Below are 21,025 nucleotides of genomic sequence, written 5' to 3'. Positions count from 1 at the left end.
AAATCTTAAGCTTCAAAAAAACTCAGAGCTGTAAACTACTCTGTTATTTTGATGCTCATGCATTGCAAATACACCCATAGGAAAACCCAGGCATCACCCTTAAGACAAGGCAATTTAGTACAGGCAGCAAATGCCAGACAGTTCAGTAAGCTAACAGCAGAATACACAGAATATGCAAGTAAAGAGAACAGCAATCAAAGCTAAAACAGATGGTATGAGATGGTAGAATCCCGGTGTCTGAAATCATCACTTACAGTACTGAGATGAACTGTAGGAAAACAACCACACTACAAAAGCATTACTTCAGCCCACTTCAGCACAAATTAAAACCAAATTGCAATCCACTGAGAAAATGCACTTTACTATTTTACCAAAAAAAGAAAGCGAGTTTCCAGCTTCCTCCCTACCCCAGAAATACAAGAAGATTTCACTTCTCCACTATAGCATAATATAGCCTTGTTTGCTAGCAAACTGCACTCAGATGTTGCTCCTCTCTGACATCATTAATCTCCATGGAAACCTCAGAATAACTGTTGGCCTGAAATAGGTTCTGTCATCCCAGATCGGCTCAAACGTAGTCCAGGAAAAGATCTTATCTCTCATATCTTTTGGCTGTACAYTGTTACCAGTGAGCACAGCTGAAGAGTTAAAATTTCTGTGACTGATATTAAATAGAACTTTCACTCTCAGAACATTCTCATTTTCACTCAGAACATATATAAATTAAACTTTTTTTCCAAGCTGATGCTTAGATACAGAGATTTAAGGATTACCTAACTCCWAGAGCAAAATGCAGGCTGAAAAGAAACCTCAAAAGATGCATCTGTATTGAAGGTTAGGCATGCACTATGGATCTACATAGTGTTACTCCACTAGAAAAAGAGATCAGGGTATAGCAGAGAGGCCTTTCTAATAAATATTTATCAATACTTACTTGTGAGGGTCAACAAGGAAACACTCATTTTAAATGGCATGCAATGAGATGGGTCCTGTTCCTCCTCCATGCCAATGCTGCCCCTTTCCATGACTAATGTTCCCAGCATGGGGTCAGGGTAGTTAAATTATCTCATCTAGAGATGTTTTACCTAGCAAACAGGTCTTCCACAAATGAGTTTCTTGCTGAGTTAAGTTGACAGGCGAAGTCGTGCAGATTTACACTGTCAGGAATACCACTTTCTTGGCAAGAAGCTACATACACAAACTGTTTCTGCAAGGAAAATATACTGCCTGTGCATATATATATATGCATAATGTTATACATGTATATAAATAATCTGACTTCTTATAGACAAAAATTGAGAAATACCATAAAAAGGAGATTTATTTGGGCAAATGTCATGCTGAATTAAATGAACTTGCTTTCTTAAATGTAATTCAGTCAATTATTTTGCATTTCCAGAGACAATTAACATAAATTGCCATATAATTTTTTGTGAGGTATGAAAGAAAAAAGCAAAGAGATGGGGAAAAAAAAGAATAAGGCAAAAGAACTGTAGAATAGCACATAATAGTATCTACTTATTGCAGCAGCATTCATTCATTCGCTTTCAACAGCTCAAATAAGTATGCTGAGAGTAACAGGTCTCAGTCCTAAAACGAGTCATCTCCAGTTAAAGCTTCAAGTACTTAAACACTTCCAGAAATAAGTTCATACTTCCTTAGATCTGACCTTCCCCACCTTAGCTCCCTGATTACCGTTTATTTCAATTTTGGGCAGGAAACTTCTGCTGTAGTGTATTTGTCCGCTTTCAAACTCAATGAAGTTCTGCATCTCTTCACATTCTGGCTGTATTCTTAAACATGATAGTAATATAGTGAAACAGAGATATCTCATGACCGAGTTGCTAACAGGCTCACTAACTTGAATAACACTGTTGCTAGCTTGCTAGCTAATAATATCCAAGGCACACTGTCAAGTCTTTTCTTAAAAAAAAAAAAAAAAGCACAGCAGCATGGAGATTCATGATAGGCAAAACTGGCCGAACTTTAATATAACATTGATAATGCCTTTACTTTAAGGTTTGTGTTACAACTGTCTTAAGAGTTCATTTGTTATTGAGTAAGCAGCTGAGTAGGACACTACAGATCACAGCGTCTGTGCGTAGAAGTCCACATCAGTTCGTAAGGTCACACCAACACATCCCTAAATTGGAGTGCGCCTATGTTTTATATGAAACCAATCTTAGGGATTACAGAGGCTTTGGCTCGGTACGTCTTTGAATGGTAGGACATAGCTGTTGCTGCCACTAGCCTCCAGATAAGCCTCAGTTAACTGTCAAACAAGTCCTCTGCACGCTGCATAAATGTGAGGCCTTTTGCATACCTACTCTTTTTCTTTTATGAGAAAAAGATGAAAGAGGGTGGGGACTATGCATCTGAAACATGAGATGCTGAACTGGGATCTTCAGCCAGTAACCGAAGTTTTTGCAGCCGTGTACTTTCTATCCTAGCTCATCCTTTCTTAACTGACGTGTTTGTAGCCACGTACTCTCTGACCTAGCTCACCCTCTCTCCAACTAACAAGCAAAGCTAATGAAGCAGCTGTGTAGTAACATCCTTACACTAAAGTGCTGAGGAAGGAGGTGGGAATCCACAGAAATCTTCTAAGGGCTGAATGATGCCTGTTTTACAAGCATGCATCTTTGGAGGGCCACAGCAGACTCTCACTACAGAGGGACCAAAAGCACTGTTCTTGTGCTCACAACTAATTATAGGGAAAGGGCAGAGTCCAGAGGACGACAACAAACAGAGCTTGTCCAGTGTGRGAAGAGAGAAAAGCGAATGCTAGATAGAAGTGCCTCTTGCTGTCTCTGAGAGTCTCTCGTAGTTTGGTCCATGCYGTGACTTACACTTGTTAAGAACATAACATTACCTGTGCAATTTTAYTTCTGCCTGGAGAAAGAAGAGAAGGGGTAACAAAATACTGTATTTTAATTGTAAAAGAAGTATSCATCCGATAACATAATGATCATACGAGGTTGGATCAAAGATCCTATCCCCAGTGGTGTCCAAGAGACGATATCTAGAGGAGCATATCTGATTAGACCAAGCAAATAACTGAACTTCTTTGGAATATTCTTTCGCAATTTGGTGCTCAGAAACTTTGAGCCTGAAGTGAGGAATTTGTRTTCAACAGTTTTCTTGATTGTTTTTTTTCTTTCAGGAATTTGTATAATCAGTTTTATAAATTCATATAAACAAGCTCTAAATAACACGAAACCAAGCTAASAGATATATAATCTAAACTCTGAGTCAATATTCCACCCCTGAAATCCAGGCATGGATGTCTGAGAACAGACAGCAGCTAGCTTACTGTCTACTCCTATCTCAGTATCTTTTCCTTCAGGCCTCTCATTTTTATGACAGCCTCAGAAATACGGAGCCACAGTGCAACATGAGAATACAAAACCTTCCAGCCAGAAGAATGACTCAGTAGATTAGGTTAGCATTATAGAAATGAACGGTTACTTGTGTTTTTTTCCCCCCAATTCTTCAAATCAGGCTCACCTTCCTTTCTCTGGCTGCTGCCTCTGAGAGTAAGAAGATACGAAGTCTTGATCACCTCATAGCTAAAATGAAGAAGAAATTGTTTGGTTCTTYCTCCCCAAGAGACTTTGATGAAACATTTAGCCTTCATCAGCTCAGCAAATAGAATACAAAATGATGTCTGTAGAATAGAATATCAAGGTCTGATATACTTGAAAAACAGAAGGAAAGGCAAGTAATCTTTCTRTAGCAACCAATGTTAAATTTCACGAAGGGGGTATTTAATTTTTTTTTTTAAAGAAATAAAAAAATTCATCCCCTGGTTGCTTCTGTTACTGATGCCCACCATAATCAAATATCTTATTCTGGTGTTAGAACAATTAACTGTAACAAAAACAGTAGGAAGAGAAAGAAAAGAAATACAAAAGACAATTGAACATTCAAACATTCACGAAAGAGATTCAGAACCAAAATAAGTAACATCTGACAGAACGGTGACACACACAGACTTCCTAGGCAAAAGCTCTGGTTGTATCACTAGCCTGACATTGCTAGGGAACTCAACGCTGAAGCACCAACAGTGTATCAAAATAACTAGTTTGTTAATTGCTGTCAAGTCACCATGTCATTTAATAATACAAGAAGCATCAGACATAGCAACAATTGAAATGAAATGTTTCTAACAAACTCCATTAAAAAAAAAATTCTTATTAAATAGCAGTCCTCAGATCCATTATTTCCATCAAGCTGCTGTGCTAAATAAATCTCAGTCACTGTGCAGTCTTGTACTTAAATAAAAGAAAGTTTACTAATATCTACGTTGCAAGGACTGAGTCTTATCTGAAAGCTTTTATACTTCCAACATTGTTATGAAAAACCTGAGTTTGAGAAAGTTTCAAACAGGCTTCCAAGATAAACATAAATGTGATTCCAGAATGCAAATGAAGCTAAGATGAATCTTCATGGGTCACAGCAGTCTTGCTAGAGGATCAGCACTAGACCCAGACGTTACATTATAGAGTTGTTTTTTTTTTTTTTTAATAAATACTTGATTATGTTTCTTAGAAAACATTTTATTAAAGAAAAAAAAAGCCCAAATGTACTCTAACTGTTTTTTGGTATTTAGAATTCTAAGTAATTAGAGACACAATGTAATTTAGAAAATACACATATATGCACGTGTACATATACATCAAAAGCCCATCGCATCCTAGTAACAAGGTGAGCGCTGTCTGAACTCCAGGAGCGCCTGGATATTGTTTTCCTACTACAGCCCAATACTTTGTTATCCACTTGATTTCTGAACAGCATGTATTCTCTTTGGCTCCACACAAAATGCCAAGACAGACTTCTGTTGCTGTTTGTTAGTTGCCATGCTATTGTCATCTACTTCACCCGTTGGGAATACATCATCCACCTACAATTTCTCACGTGTGTATTAGTAAGCTTTGCCTAGCGCTAGCTGTATTTCCAGGAAGAGTATCACTCCTCAGCTGTTCCAATCACTGACTTAAGCTTTAACAGTAAATATAAACAGATTCAACGTAAGCAGTAACAGTTAACGTTGGTTAACAGCTAACATTGAATCACGTGCAACAGGAAAGGGGAAAAAAAATAGAGAGCAATACTCTTTGGTATATCTCAGAGAACATGGAGCTGGGAATATGAGATCAACCAACTCCAAGTTGTTAAGCCTGGAGTTGAGACATTTTGTAAGCGCATGAGGCAATTCCTGCCTTTAGCAGGCAGTACCCCCTTATCCTTCACTACTGGCTAAATGTGGGCTTCATCGCAGTGAATTGATGGCGGAGAAAAGGTTCCAGCTTTCAAAAGTGCCAACTATAACATTTGTTTGCATGATCCAGAGCCACTGGTAACACTGGTCCAACAGGAACGGYGCACTAGAGAGCATTTCAGCAGCATGGCCACTTCGTGGTGACTGTGACATAGTCTATCACTGAACCGCATCCTAATTTTTCCAGGCCGATTTCAYAGACTATCCAGAGCACATGGCGAGGGTCTCCCATGACACACTGTTAGATGCCAATGAGTGAGACATTCAGGTACCCCCCTACCCCCCAGGGAACTGTCTGGAGGAATGGTCACTATCATTTCCCAGCGTGAACTTTAGAGAACTCTAAAATACATTCCTCGCATCTCTTCTCTTCTAGGAGGTAACAGTTAGGCATTATATCTTGCCCTACTCATCCTAAAGCGAGCAGGCTGCAAGAGAGACAGTAAGGTAACCGCAAGCTGAACAACRGTGATTTGAGATGCAGCTCCTTTGGGACTGGAGGAAAAAGATTCTTCAGGGTCTGAAATGTTGGCTAGCTGTCAAAATATACAATGAAAGACTGGGAGAAAGATGTCTTTCTAAATCTAGATCACTGAGCCAGTACTTGTCATTAGTCTGCAGGCTTTGCACCCCAGCAACTCTATCTGCTGCCAATGTTACATGTAAATTTATCTGTGACAGAGTTCAAAATTCAGTCATGAAGAGGTCTGATTTAGAGAGAGCAAGAATGAGATGGAACATCTGGCTGATTTTTTGTTGGCTTAGTTTTGTCATGAAAATTACTGAGGTTAGTACGAACCAAGCAAGAGCTAGGCAAATGCCAAAGATGTGTTACATTATTGTTAAGGTGACCTGCAATTTGGGAATGCTTCTGGAATCCCAACAGCTGCCTGGGCAGCCCTACTGTACTGAAATGTGTTTCCATCTGCTACTTTATGAATTATCTCTTCACAGGTTGGTCACCCACATGGTTATGAATCTTAGCTAATCCAATGCAAACTGAGTGAGYTGGTTTTGTGGAAATAATGATAACAGCTATCTCAGAATTCACCAGTCATCATTTTTTCAGTGCCAACAAGTTGTGCACTAAATGTTACAGTCAACCCTACTGCTACTCAAGCTCTGTTCTCAATTAATAAAACTGTCTCTTTGGGATCCTGGCCATTTTAAGCTATGGGTTCAGGTTACAAACATTTCAGTGACACTACCAACTCCCTGACCTTTCTTCCCACAATGAATGTTCATGTCTCCATGGCACAGCATTCTACTCCATCAGAGATGACACCACAAAACAAAAAAAGTATGTTGCGTTTCACTTTGTTCTTTAAGAACAGTCTAAYGCCACCACAGAAACCACAAGAAAGATGATGGTAGATTGTGATTTAAAAAGTAGTGTAAGACAATACTGCTGTGAAATACTTTAGATCTAGAAATTACCTCAACTAATAGCCTCTTTGTTCTCTGATATTCTTAATCAGTTTAACTGTACTAATTGCAAGATAACTTATATGAAGCCTAGTAATATATCCATATATATATATATATGTAATTGATTCAAAAGGGTAATAACACAACAGTGGACCATATGCTTAAATTCATATATTAAAGAAACATTAAGAAGCCATAAGTATTACATTTGCAAATTCTATTTAACTGTCATTTCTAATTTAAAAGCAAGTAACTTACAAAGCACTTCTGGACTGGATGGATAAGCAGTGGTCTAATTAGACTGATGTGCTGGAAAACTCTTCCTTCTGTGAAGCAATAAAACAAACAGAAGATCAGTAAAAAACCTGGCATTGTCTACTGAATCTCAATATGGGCAAAAAACATAGTCCATAAAGGTATGGTCTCAAGAGAAATATTTCAGAATAGAGATACTTTTTGCTATGTATTCCAGCATAGGAAAAGATAAACTATGATAAGCTATGGCTGATAGCATTGCAAGTGCTGGATGAAGCATGGCGTTCCCCACTGCATTGTGCCAGGGCAGTGTTTAGCATTCATAAAGCATCCTGAATGATTAATAATCATCACAAAGGAGCAGCTGAACAGTGCTGCCACATTTATATCTTCCCAGAATAAATGCTGCCTGATTTTAATTATTTGTGTTTTGCGTCTTCTTTAGATGAGAAACAAACTTGAGAAGATTTCATGTTACAAGGAATAATGGGCAAGCTCCAGTAACACAAGATTTGGTACAGTGTGAACAAGGGATGCGTTATCAAACTTGAGGACTCTGTTCCTCCTGTGTGGTATTCACGTATGTCCATTTTTAAATTGTCTAAGCATCTAGTCAGACCAGGTTTCACCCACAAGCTGTTACAACCAAAACATTTTAGAAGAGCACAATAGTATCTGTATTTCCATACCACCTCAGAGCTGTAGTCATGGGCCACGTGCTATTTCACTTGGCATTGTACCAAAACAGAACCAAAGATACCTTCTATCCCAAGCACCTCATAACTAAACAAGTTGCTAGAGACACACGCAGGTAAAACAAAGGGACATTAAAAATAATGACAAGAGTCATTGTTTGGACAAGAGTCTTGAAACAGYGGTTTGTTTATAGAGAAGAGATTTCATATGAGGAACTGGAAGAAGAATAATGAAGTAGTTTGCCAGATGTTACACTGGCATTTTTTGAAGTGCAAGATGCAGCAAAAAATCAGAGTATGAAGGTCTTGAGTTGAAAACGCAAAAAATAAACAATGAAGGCTTGGGTCCTGGAGTGACTGGGGTGAGAATAGGCTTCTTATTACTGAGAGAGACAGAGAACAGGTGACGGTCACTGGGAATCACAGTGAAGAATCTCAAAAGTACAAAAGGGCAGTAATGTTTGATGCACAAGAAGAAGTCAACAGAGTGACAAGCAAACAGGGCAGTGACACCATTAGAAGAGCAGGCTAAAAATTGCAGAAACATTTCAAATTGATTTTAGTGTACTAAGACTGCATTTATCAAGGCCAGTCTGTTATAATAACAGAGACATGAGATAATGAGAATCTGGAGGAAAGATTAGATGTATGCACAGATAAGAGGCTTTTTCCAACAGCTGTTAAGCACACTGCAGAATCCTCCACATGCCACAGTCTTTATGCTCTGACCCCAAGAGATCTGAATGACACCCAAAACTGTGGGTCAGAGRAATGCAATGGCAGTGCTCGCAGTATTTAGGAAAGTAAATCTAGGGTAGAGAAAGGAAGTAGCAGAGAAATTYGGAGGAAAACAAGGAGGACAAAGGAGACAATGGACTGCAAGAGTGCAGGAAGGGTGATGACAGTTTTTAGCTGTGTTTGTCAGTTTAAGAGAACACTGAAGAAGAGGGAAACGGAGCAGAACCAAGTACACCAACAGTAGATGGAGCTCTGAGATAAGAGAAAATCTTACCTTTYAGGGGACAGCTAAAAACGTAATTCTGAAAATCAAGGCATAAAACCCACCTTTATGTTAGATCATGAAACAAATCCACAAGGGAGGTGTGGTGGTAGTATAACAGCTATGCCATGCTGGCAGAAGAAGCTGGTATGGCCTGTCACTTTTTTTTCCTGCCCTTCTTAGTTAAGCAAACATTGACCATGCCTGATGCAGGTTAAACCCCAGCCAGCTTGCTGTCAACCAAGTGCCAAGATCAGTCAAACACTAGGCAAATGTGAACTCTGGATTTGATTTAGAAAGCACATTGAGGAGTCATTCGCATACTTCACGCTCCACAGTCTACAACATGTGCCAAAACCATTTGGACTTTTTCATAGAGGCACAGATTAAGAAATTCATACTATTTTCTGAGATCTCTCAAAAAGAAAAGAATCACTTATAATGAAGTCTGTTTACCTCTAGMAGGGAGGAAGTTATATTTTGCAGACCACAGTAATGAATATCAGTGATACATAAATAGATCTTCACAGACAACTGGTATAACACTATTACTGTAAGAAAATCTATAAATGAACTGCACCAACATAGGCTCTACTCTATGTCCAGACCCACAACGAAGTTGGAAATTAACAACTCCAACAGCTCCATATCAAATGGAGTTAGAAATCTAACTTGAAAAGTCTCTGTTAATAGAAAAGAAAGAAAGAAAGGAAAAAGTCTTGGTCCTACATAGAATGGTTTCCTGTATTAGGCAACGTGTAGCAAGCCTGTCAAGAGTAAAATAATATTTTCTCTGTCAAGGATCTAGCAACCTTGTCTATAACAGGTTTTGGCACCTGAACCTTCTCTGCACAGTCTCCAAAAGAGCAAGTTCATGCTTATATGAAATTGAGGAACACAAAAATGGAGTTCCTTCTAGCTTTGTTCATCAGAAGATCCCAGTAGTGCTCCTGTGAGAAGAAGTAACAAAGGGAAATTTTAAGTAATCTTTTCCTCAATTCCACGTGGAAAGCCCTCACTCTCCAACTTTACAAGTAGTCTCCAGTCAGTCTTTTTCAATGAATGAAGAATTACAACCACCCTTGCCACRATTTTTTTTGGAAATAGAACACATAAATGATCAATATAAATTATCAGTGCAATTTTTCAGAGTCCTGCAAGAGCGCCTAGGTGTCCAAAAGCTTGTTTGTTGGTCTCATCAGTTAGCCTGATAAAAGATACCATTTCTTCCTACAAACCTTGAGTCTCTCAAGGTTTCTTAAAAAAAAAAAAAAAAAAAAAAAAAAAAAAAAAAAAAAAAAAAAAAAAAAAAAAAGTTACATACAAGCAGCTGATCAGCAATATTTATAAACAATTCACAAGAGATGGCACTGAGGCCTAACTATATCACATGCTGCTAACTTCAGTCTGGGGCCTACTTAAACAAACTATGAAATGTGCTGTCAACCAGAAATTATGTGCACAGCTACAAGATGATAAATTAAAGTATAAGATTAACTTGATCAACAATAGGAGACTTCAAGCACAGCATAAGTTTCAATTTATAATTACATAAATGGGCCCAGAATCATACAGCTGGCCTGCTGTACATCAAGCAATGTATTTCTCTTATTTTTGCTAAGCTGAGTTTTAAATCATGTTGCATAATTTATAAATCACCTTGCTGAAATCTGTTGATTCTACTATGCATGCCAGTACTCAACCACATAACTTACCAGTGGAGAGCACAGAACTATTCTTGGGCCCTTCAGACTACTGACATTCATGCTAATCATTGCTATTTAATAGTAATGTATAGCTTGATGTAGCATTGGTTAAGCCTTTGTAATTTAAAGCATGTTACATATTATCTTTTTCCAAATCAGCACAGTACACAGGTAGGAACTGCATTAACAATSTAGTTCAACACACAAAGGAAGAAAGCCACCGACACACGTTGCTCATGACCGCAACGCCGCTCACAGCACAAAGGCTGAACAGACAGAGGAAACCAGACAGGACAGAAGCGATCCCCAACTCAGCCAGAGCCCAGACCACCATCCCAGCCACTAACCAGCACAGACCAGACCMGGTCCCTTTTCACCCACAGCCATGTCAGGGACAATAGATTTACATAAACCCTTGCTTCTGCTTGCCTACCTCTGATCACTAACATAAAACTAAAGCCACAAAGAAATCTGCAATGAGCAAATGCAGAGCTGCCTGCTGAGACGTCCTGCTTCCCTCTGCAGAGCCTCCGCGACTCTCTCTGCACTCAATGAGCCTCACTCCTGAAGCCTTGGTCAATACATGGACAATAATAAAGAGGTTAGAGACACAGCTGACACCTTAATCAAAAGTGAATGGCAGCGCTAGCACATGACCAGGACCAGTAACCCAAAAGAGAGTAGAAAAATAGCACACATTTCCTACTTGTTTCCAAAAACTCAACTATTCAATCATTTTAAAGAAGAACACAGAAAAATATAAAGGAACACTGCTWAAGTTTAGTAACTGCCAAAGCTAATAATACCAGCTTTTCTGGTCCCTAGTGTAACTAGTCAGCTGTACAGTATGCAAAAAATTGAAGTACTTTACTGATGCTAAAGCAAAAAAAAAATTTGTGACTGGAAGTCCTGCAATAGAATTCCAGGCAGAACAGTAATTTCTGTCATAACAGAAGGGCTAACAGACCATTTGGAAGCTTAATAAGAAAGCCAGCATTTGTAACAACACTGCTGGATGGGGCTGGGGGAAGGAGAGAGGGGGGAAAACAACGTTGCTTTCTTTTCTTGAAGAATATTGGCCCTGATGGTTTTTATGACAGCAAAGTACTTCTGGCCAGAACAAGTTGATAAAGACATATGGTCAAATCCGCCCAACTGTGGCACCTAGTAAAAAACCACATACTTAGGGAAATTCATAAAATCCTTGTGGCCAGCAAGTGGGAACAGCAAGGGTTTTGTCCATCAAAGTTTAACTATTTGTATTAGRTAGATGTGGTCTTCCTCTGAAGACCTTTACAAACATATACAGTAATTACACAAGGAGCACAGAAATTACACAGRGTACTTACTCTAGGGAGACTGCTTCAACGGGTATCAAAAAAGCAGGTGCAATCTAAGCTGACCACTATGATTTCCCATAACAGGTTCCTACCATCTTTTGCACAAATCTGAGTAAACTAGTAGCTTCCTACTGTGCCACTCATATTGTTGCACTTGTGCGGCTGTTTGTGAGACACTGAAATGATGTAAGTAAAGAGAACCCTAAACCCTACCCTCTTCCTTTTATTCTAAACTCAGCTCACTGGTTTGAGTTAAAGTTTGRACTGACAAACAGATGCATCAGCACAGCTAATGGAATAGGGGAACAGCATATTACAATAGGATAAGAAGAAAAAGCAATTTAAGCAGGAGAGGGAATCCCCTTAAAAAAGCTTTGCACCCAAGTCAGTTCAACATGGACCTGCACCCTCACATTCCTCATCAGGCAGGCCAGAGGCACTAGTCTTTTTCTTCAATATTATCTTATGTGTGCTTTATTTGCAGCATGCTATCAACAGTYGGCATTTCACAAAATGCTAGAGCTAGGGATTAACGTTTTTAAGGATTTAAAGCCTTTACAACAGTAAGGAGCATTGACTTCTGCAGAGGGTTGTAACAGGAGTAGTAAAACATCATGCCCAAATACATGCTGGGAAGAAAGGTTGTATGCAGAATGATGAGATTTTAAGAACAGGCATCCAGTAATGTGTTACAGCTAGAGAAATATAYGGAAAATGGAGGACAAACTCTTTAAGTCTGCTGGACTTTGCAATTGCTGTTTCTCTCGGATCAGACACATTTCTGTTAGTTCTGGTGTATATATGTATCATGATCAATGACTCATCCACTGTTAAATCTCTAGCACGAAATCCTGGATTCACAAATGCCAGTAGGGAAACCCCAACTGACATAAATAAGCTATAGCAGAGGCTTCCAAACTGAGGTATGCAAATTACTTTTAAACGATATACAGAAATGGCTCTTCCTGAATGGAGCTATGTGCTTTTACCTAGGTCTCCTTGTAAGGAGACTTTTTAGGACTTTTTAGGGGAAGCCTCGGGGGTATCTGCCTCTATATAGCCTTCTCACCAGATCCTTACACTCTGCCTTTGGCATCCCTTCCATTCCTCTTTGCAAAGACTCAAGTTTAAATCTAAACACACTACTCCTTCTCTTTCCTGCAGCAATATGCTAGATCATTATCTAGCTAGATCATTATCTAGTTATTTTCATCGTTCACTTTAGAATGATCAAAATGTAAAATGCAGAAAATCTCCAAAACCACAAGGTCATTTTAAGAAAAACATCAACACACACATGTATACATAGAAATAGCAAAGGTTTGCAAAACTGTCCAACAGAAACCCACAGCTGCCACAAAGTGAACCAGAAGCTCCTATAAGGCAAGACGCAACTGAAACACAGAGGAAAAGCCAATAAAGTATTTTCATCGTGGCAGCAGCTGCTTCATTCAGTTTTATGAAACCCAGCATTTGTTACTGGAGATGGCACCGATTCCTTCGGCTGGTCACCACAGAAGAAAGCACCCGGCCCTGCCATGGCCTGGCTGTCCTTGCTAAGATCCAGCACAGCACAGGAGCAAAACTGCCACCGCGCTGCAACCACAAGAAACGATCGTGCCTGGGGTACCGCGCRTCTTTTTCATAGGCAAAGCTTGCGGTTTAAGGAAACCAGGACTGCACGCTCCCTTCTCCACTTTCAGTAGCGTGCCAGGAGCATGGCAGTACTTTCCGGCCCCGCTCCCACCCTTCCCAGGCTCCCCAAGGCGCAGCAGGATTCAAGGGCCCTCCCTCCCCAAGCGCCAGGCAGAGGGAAGTGGCCAGGCAGCAAAACAATGGCCCTAAATATTTTGTGCCCAACCTTAGAAACTGCACACATGAAATAGRAATTAAGTACCAAACCCCAGCTAGCCCACAGCCAGGAAAAACACCATTTCTTTCTTTATTTATACTTGCTGGAGATCTAGGTGTTCCGGGTAGCAGAGTTTTGTGAAGGACTGCGAAGGAAACCATTAACCAGAAATTCCATGTGACTATTCCCCCAAATTTTGCTTTATGCGCTAAATGCTTAGGCCTGAAGACAGAAAAAAAAAATGGCCCAAGCCTGAGCACAGAATGAATAGAGCTTTTATGGAGTTTCTCAGATAGTGGCAGTTTGACAGTATAAAAGGGTTGTGACAATACAATAAAGTCATAGCAAACTAATATTGCCTCAAAAAAATAAGCAGTATAATTTACATTTCGTCTTTTTTCTATTTCCATTTTCTTCATAATTCAAAATAAAACAGATTTTCTTCTACATATTACTTTCACTGCTGATATGAATGAAAGAAAGAATACGCTGACTTTTATCATAACTTGCTTGGAGCATAATGAGATTTTGGAGAGCAGTAAGTGTCCATTCTCAGTTTTTGGTGACGGAAACTGAGAATTTACCATGACTTCTGTAAGTACTACTTAATGTTATTTTTTTTTATTATTTTGCTAAGGAAATAAAGCAAGATTATTTTATTGCCAAAGGAGTAACTATTCATATTTTTCCAATGGAATTCTGTCTTCAATATTTCTTCAATGTTTGGTCTTAGTTTGTCTTTCAGCAACTAAATTAAAAGACTGTGTTAATTCCCCACTTATTATTTACATTGGCCAGGTATATTTTTGACTAGAAATATCTCAATGATTTTATTTTTAATTCTTCACTTTCAGGTTCACTTTCTTATTTATATAATGCTATTTATTCATTTGCAGATACGAGCTGTAGATTTTGGTGACAGAATTCGCATTTAAAAAATCAGGTTAATACTTCTAACATCTGAATAGAAACTCCTTCTGGAACAYTGCCTTTCTCTTTTCCGTTAGATCTACACAAACACATTTTACATCTCTTACAGATTCCTTCAGCACAGGACAACAACTTTGCAACTCATTCAGCAGGACCTTGATCATTTGGAGCTCAAATGAGCTTAAAGATAGCTCTTACCAGCTGTAGCACCTTTCCTAATTAGAAGCCTGGATAAGACTTGGTTTCCTAGGGCAAATGACAGATGTCAACCATGACAACACCATCTAAGATCAAATATCTGGAATATCATGCTGTGGAGTTACCTGCCAGTAAGCTGTAATACAAAAAGTCTCGAGTGAGTTAAATTATTCAGTAAATGCTCATAAAGTATACAGAAACTGTCTCTAAAATAAGATTTTAGATTTTCATTGTCTGCTACATTACCTTTGAGGCAACGATACTCTTCTCTAGAGTAGAGTATCTCTACTTTACTATTTAATAACAAAATTTATCACCACCTTATTTTCTTCTTCCTCTAGTTCTTCACTTTTACCTGAAATGGATTCAGTTCTGGAATGTTATGTGCACTACAGTTTTAATCCAATACACTACCTAGGCATGTACTTAGCTTACACATATGTAGGGCCACTGATTTCAACTATGTAACTTATACTCAGTCTTAAATCTACAGTAATTATATGTTTAGCAGCATTTCAACCAGAAGCACAGGCGAGCTATCATTTTAAGCAGGAGCAGCCAGATGGAGCTTATAAAACCCTTACTCTACTGGAATCAATGACTGTTCATTGGAGACGCAGCTGGGGCACAGACATAGCTTGGAGAATCGGTCCATGGTGGTCACTCAGGGACGCCAAATTTTCTCCCAAGGCTTAGAGGCTGCCCAAGCAGTCTTGCTCCCCAAAAGACCACTCCCTGGCTGCTACTCTGACATATATTACAGGCCACCTCTGGAAAAAAATAGCACAAGGAAATACGGGATGATTCCTGTAAAAGTCTCTCACCAAATCTGACCAGCTGTAAAAAAGTTCATTAATTCCTAAACCTTGGCTAGGGATTGGGAAAAATCCCCTTGCAGCCCTCATAATGTTGCTGAGTCTCAACCTGGCAGATTTGTCGAGAAGAGCAAGATGATGACAAGCCCTTACTACTGCAACAAAACATTAATTTCTTAAGAAAATTCCAGAAGATTCCAACAAATACGGCTGCTCAGGAGGTCTGGGTATTCATGTCATAAGATGTATTCACATGAATGACACGCCATCAGCCTAAAAAAAACTCCACTGCTGTGGTACACAGCAGTATTTCTTCTTCCACTGAAGTCATCTGAAGTTTACTATTGGCCCAATGACTGATTGGACATCAGTCCCATAAGATGATTATTCACATTCATGCATGTGTAGGCACATAATGCTGTCCTATTTATATTTTCATTCCAAACCAGCTAGKGTCAGATTCATCTTTCACAAAGCAGCAGTTATGGATCTCTGGCTAAACTTTGTGCCATGTTTCCTATTTAAAAAAGCATTCCCTTCGGAAGTTATGCATGATAAAAAAAAACTTTGAATATTTTAACATGTAATTGGAATGGTAACTGTTTCTGTACCGGAAGTTCTCATCTGAAAGAGTTCATGAACACAGACAAAAATACATAATCTCACTATATTCAAATAATCCTGCTTAGAACAGAGAAAAATTATATGAAGATTCTAAATATATGGCAGGAGCAAAAGAAGTTCCATTCTTAAGTTTAACATTAAGGTAAGCATTTTCAATATCAAAGTAATAATGAAATGTTGACGACATTTTCAGWGTATTGTCTTAAGAGTATCACATGAGTGCATGCTTGAACAACTTAAAATACTAAAGAAAAAGAACAAGTATAATATATAATGGAAACATGCAAATTTGTAAAGAGCCCAAATGGAATGTATGATGTAAACAATCAAAAATTGCATTTATTTAAATAGGAGATTTTTGTCTAAACAACGACTTCATGAAGAACTGCGTTACAGCAATTAAACATTCTAACTAATTTCAATCTTTGAATTAAATCTTATTCAAATTTTATGCTAGCCCTATTACATTTTATAATGGTTACCAGCAAAAAGTCAAAAAAARCCTCATGGATAGTTGCTATTTACTATTGCTTTCTATAAAAATTTATATATAAGTAAATATCACAAAGACATTACTACAGGAGGATGAAAGAGCATCCAGCATCATAAAAAAACTGAGAGTAGACCATCACACACCTTTCCAAAAGACATTCTATAGAAACAGGTTGATACTAAGTATTCTGTGCTGAAATTACAAGAGCACACTAAGACACAACTTTATGAGAACCTTAAACACAATTATTTCATTCAGGACTTCTGAAAAGACTACTTAGAAGTTATATGGAACTTACACAAAGGCCTTGATCTTTTAATCTTACATACAATTAAGCCTGTCAGCTATCTCTCTTCATTGGGGCTTGCCATGGGAAAAAAAAAGTTCAATTATTTCAAAGAAAGAGAACAAAACCATCAGTCAATCTGTTCTACAGCAAAACTGGATAAAAGATCTAAAAATGAGGAGCATTCAGGAGAGCTGCTGGATAAAACGAGATTCCAAATTTTTTGCAGTGCTCCAGAAAAATCAAAGAGGAAGCAAAAACATGAGTGATACAAACACCAGAAGAGTAGATCATCCAGAGGAACAAATGCAAAACCTAACGGTCACATTTCTCTTTACAAAGTATGTGCATATTTAGACATATAAATATTAAAAAAATGTATAAAGTAAATTTGCTACTGTTTTAGTGAGACAAGCTTTCCAGATGAACTTAAAAAAAGTCTGACACTAAAAAGGAACTTGCATTTTCCCTTTACTTATAACATATAAGCAATAGTCTGAACAGTCATTGTATATTCTCCCTCTAACCTAACTCTCCTAAAAGCTAAAAGAAAACTCTTTCCAAAAGAAAGATGCTTTTCTTCAGGCATTCCTAGAATTCCTCATGATCACTACTGAACAGAGAGGCTATTCATTGCGATCCTGTTACTTACTCCCACGTATTGAAGTCCAAAGCATGCCTCAGAGCAGGCAGGTGGTATGCAAGTGATTTCATCTGGACTGCATTTGGCCCTTGCAGACCTAATTACAAAGCTGTTTGGAATGAACTTAGGGAAAATGCATGAAACAAACCACAAAGTAACCGTGCTGTAAATTAAGAGGATCAGAAGCGAAGATGCATCAGCTCGCTTTTTAAAGGCAATTAACTAAATATCTCATCCTTTTACAAAGAGAAATTTATTTTTCCTTTCCAGATACCTTATGTGAGCTCTAATATTTGCCATTACATGAGGAGTACAGGACAAACTAGGGAAGTCATATTTGTTACTGCTTAAAAATGTTCTATAATGAGAGCTGTAAAACTACAACTGAGCCGCAGATCTACAACAAAACTTTTTTTAGAATTATTTTGTGGGCTTTTGCTGGCCATGTTAGAACTTGCCAGCGTAAGAAGAGCTTTCACTGCTTTTTTATATTCTCCTTTCCCCTAGACTCCATAAGACTCCAAAATAGTAGGAAATTGCAATCTGCGCTTTTTTCAGGCTACAACTTCTTCCAAGGATCCCATTTTTCTGAGAAGTTTAGTTATGAATCAGACAGTGAGTGTGATTTTGAAATCAATGCGAGTTCTGTCACTGACTTAATTGAAACCAAGATTTCATCCAAAGAATGCAATCATATGCTATTTGACATTATCTATAGTGTAAACGGTGATGTGAAATATAGTTTGACTGTTAAAGAACCAAAAAATTGTCTAGCAGCTTCCTGGTTCATTGTCTTTCTGAAATTTGCCTGCTCTAAACTCAGATTCTACAGAAGAATCTTTTTATTAAAAAATGAAAATAAAAGTGCATAAAAGGACAACGAATTTTCTCTACGCAAAAAAAAGCAACATTGCGAAGTATACATTTTCATCAATACTGTAGCTAATTMGTTTAAAGTTATCAAAATAATTGATTTGATAAAGACTAAATACAGCAGTGACAGAAAACTATACAAAGAATGGAAAAAATCTTGACACTTTAAATAGAGGACTTCTTGGCTTAAAACAAATTGATCACAGGCAAAGAGGCAGTCAGCATGACTTTTCTAGCCAACCACATTAAATGAATCTTTGATCTCACCAGCAAAGTGTTTTAAAATAGCCAAAGAGCCGAAAAAAATTACCTGCAGAGTAGAATAAAGCTATTATTGATACACGGAGTTTGTTGGAAGGAAATGGGGCATGACAACCACTGTACGCAGAACAGAGGTGATTACGCTTTTCAGGTGACCAGGTCCCTGATCAAATGCCATACCACAGAAATRCCCGAGTAATTTCAGCTGGCCTGCAGAGATACAAGAAATTACATCACATTTCTACCATCTAAAAAGGGGCTCAAGAGTCAAGCCATGGAACTTTAGATACTGAAGGAGTACATGGCCAAACTGTGTTAATCAGCCAGGCTCCTTCCATGGTAAACRAAGGCAGAGTGGTATCTGCAAGAGCTGACTTAGATGTAAAGAAAAAGTGGAATAAATAAGTCACCTTTGGGAAATGCCTCTCTTCCAACTGCCTATGGAGGAAGACTGCGTGACTAGCTCAGACAAGACACACTATTTCCAGTTAAAGCAGCTAAAGCTCCTTGGGATGAATCTCAGTCTAAAGGGCTGGCCCCGAAGGGTGCGGACTCGCAGGCTCCGGCGGCCAGGCGCGGTGCCCCTCTGTCGCTGCTCGGACACGAAGGCCCCACTTTCCCCAGCGCCCGGAGGACAGCGCTGCGTGGGACAGCACTGTGCTCCCACCGCACCGGCACAGGCACAGCCGCTGTGTTACTTGCACAGATGTTTGGTTTCTTGTCTCACCTTCTGACCAGAATTTGCTTAGAAGACAACAGGTTTCCATAAAACCTCTCCAAAGCCTACAGCTCCCAAAAGACAGAGACGTACTGTCCTTGGGCCCTACGAACAGGCAGGATTTTCAGACAAGCAAGTGTGTAAGATGGAGAGTTCCCTACCAAAACTAAGCTGGTTTAACGGGCATTGGGTGCGTGAGCCCTCACTGCGGTGCCTGTGCACAGGCACTGTGGCCGGCAGCTCGACCTGGCTGTGCATGGGCTGTGCCCAGAGCAAGGTGTGAACTTCGGCCACGCTGAGCACCCCCTGCCACGCAGCCGGAGCTGCCTCGTCTGCAGAGCCAGCTGACTCCCGCCGGGCCCCAGACACCTCACGCAGGCAGTTAGATCACCAACATGCTCAGCTTCAGCTGAAAGTTTAAGCCTAGAGTCCGCACCAGCGGTACGGATGTAGCCGAGCTAAATACACAGGCTACAGTCAGACAGCCTTTACTACACCACAGTCCAAAATGGTACTTAAGTTGCTCAGGCAGATAACTCACTGCTATATACAATTACGGAATCTGTTCCTATCTACACAAAAGTCCACCCTGAACTTTGTAGTAGACAGAAAAAAGAGTCAATTTTGAAGTGAGGACGCTTTACCGGATATGGCTGCAAATATCACTTCATATTTATCTCAGCATTTTAAGTGAGGGTTCTTGCAGTGTTTAACACCAACTTTTCAACCATTTGAACCATTTTGCTTATTTTCAGAGAATAACATTACTATTATGTAATTCTATAAGTCGGATGAAAATAAATAAATGATATTTCATTACATTTTGYAGGATTTCCAATAGTATCTGGGAAATTTTGTTGCTTTTTTTTTCCCCATAGGGAATAAGAATTTACAGAAAAAGCCTTCCAGGTCTTTTGACTCTTCAAATTGCTTTTCTACACCAAAACAGGCACATGTCTGTAGCAAAGACAGAAATTAATTTCTCTGCCAAGACATCAGAATCATTTATGTGCAAGTTTGCTATGTACAACAAATATTAAAAAGTATAAGCTTGTTATCTGACATACAAGACATCTTCATGTTGTGAGTTAGAAAGAATTAAAATTGTGCTTCATATGAATCACTGCATWTTAGGCCAGCTTTGCCTTTATTTGTGAATCTACTCATCTTACTGCAGTTTTCTAACACAGATTTCAATAAACTAATAGTTCAGAATTGATTAATCTAACTCAATCTATAGATATTTTAGTTCATTTAAAATTTTAAAGAAGGAAAACGTCTTGAGCACGGCCCAAGTACAGCTCATCATAATTTAACAATAATGTATCCAGGCAGCCTGTAAGTCAATGAACCTTTGGTTTGCATCAATTTGCAGTCCACCACTATGCCCTACCAGCAACGCCGTGCCATCCATTCAGATCAGCTATTTCCCCATGCAATCAACTGTCTCCTGTCTGCCCGTATAAAGCTTTTAGACTTTATGTCACTAAGAGATTGCAGTTCAACACTTGTCCCTAATTGGAAAGGCACCGATTTTAGAAAGGTACTGTTCACATAAAATTGGATGCATTTCAAACAATGCAACAGTCTATTCAGTACACCTTCAATCCCTCAGACTKTCGGTCTA

At 38.9% G+C, this 21,025-nt stretch overlaps 1 protein-coding gene across 7 annotated transcripts in view; it reads right to left on the bottom strand.

Moving 5' to 3' along the window:
* PLCB4 (phospholipase C beta 4) overlaps window positions 1-21,025 on the bottom strand; it is a 222,800-nt gene that overhangs the window by 132,957 nt on the left and 68,818 nt on the right. For 6 of the 7 annotated variants that reach the window (XM_085299169.1, XM_085299172.1, XM_085299171.1 and 3 more), the window contains one exon: window positions 6,968-7,035. The gene's annotated coding sequence lies outside the window, so the exon portion shown is untranslated. Of the gene's footprint in view, window positions 1-3,507; window positions 3,522-6,967; window positions 7,036-21,025 lie in introns of those variants that run through there. The other variant, XM_085299175.1, reaches the window with a different exon arrangement.

This window comes from Rhea americana, unplaced genomic scaffold (assembly GCF_003343005.1).
Source record: "Rhea americana isolate MKP2758 unplaced genomic scaffold, rheAme1 scaffold_146, whole genome shotgun sequence".
Taxonomy (NCBI): Eukaryota; Metazoa; Chordata; class Aves; order Rheiformes; family Rheidae; genus Rhea; species Rhea americana.
This window is presented reverse-complemented; position numbering and strand designations above follow the sequence as displayed.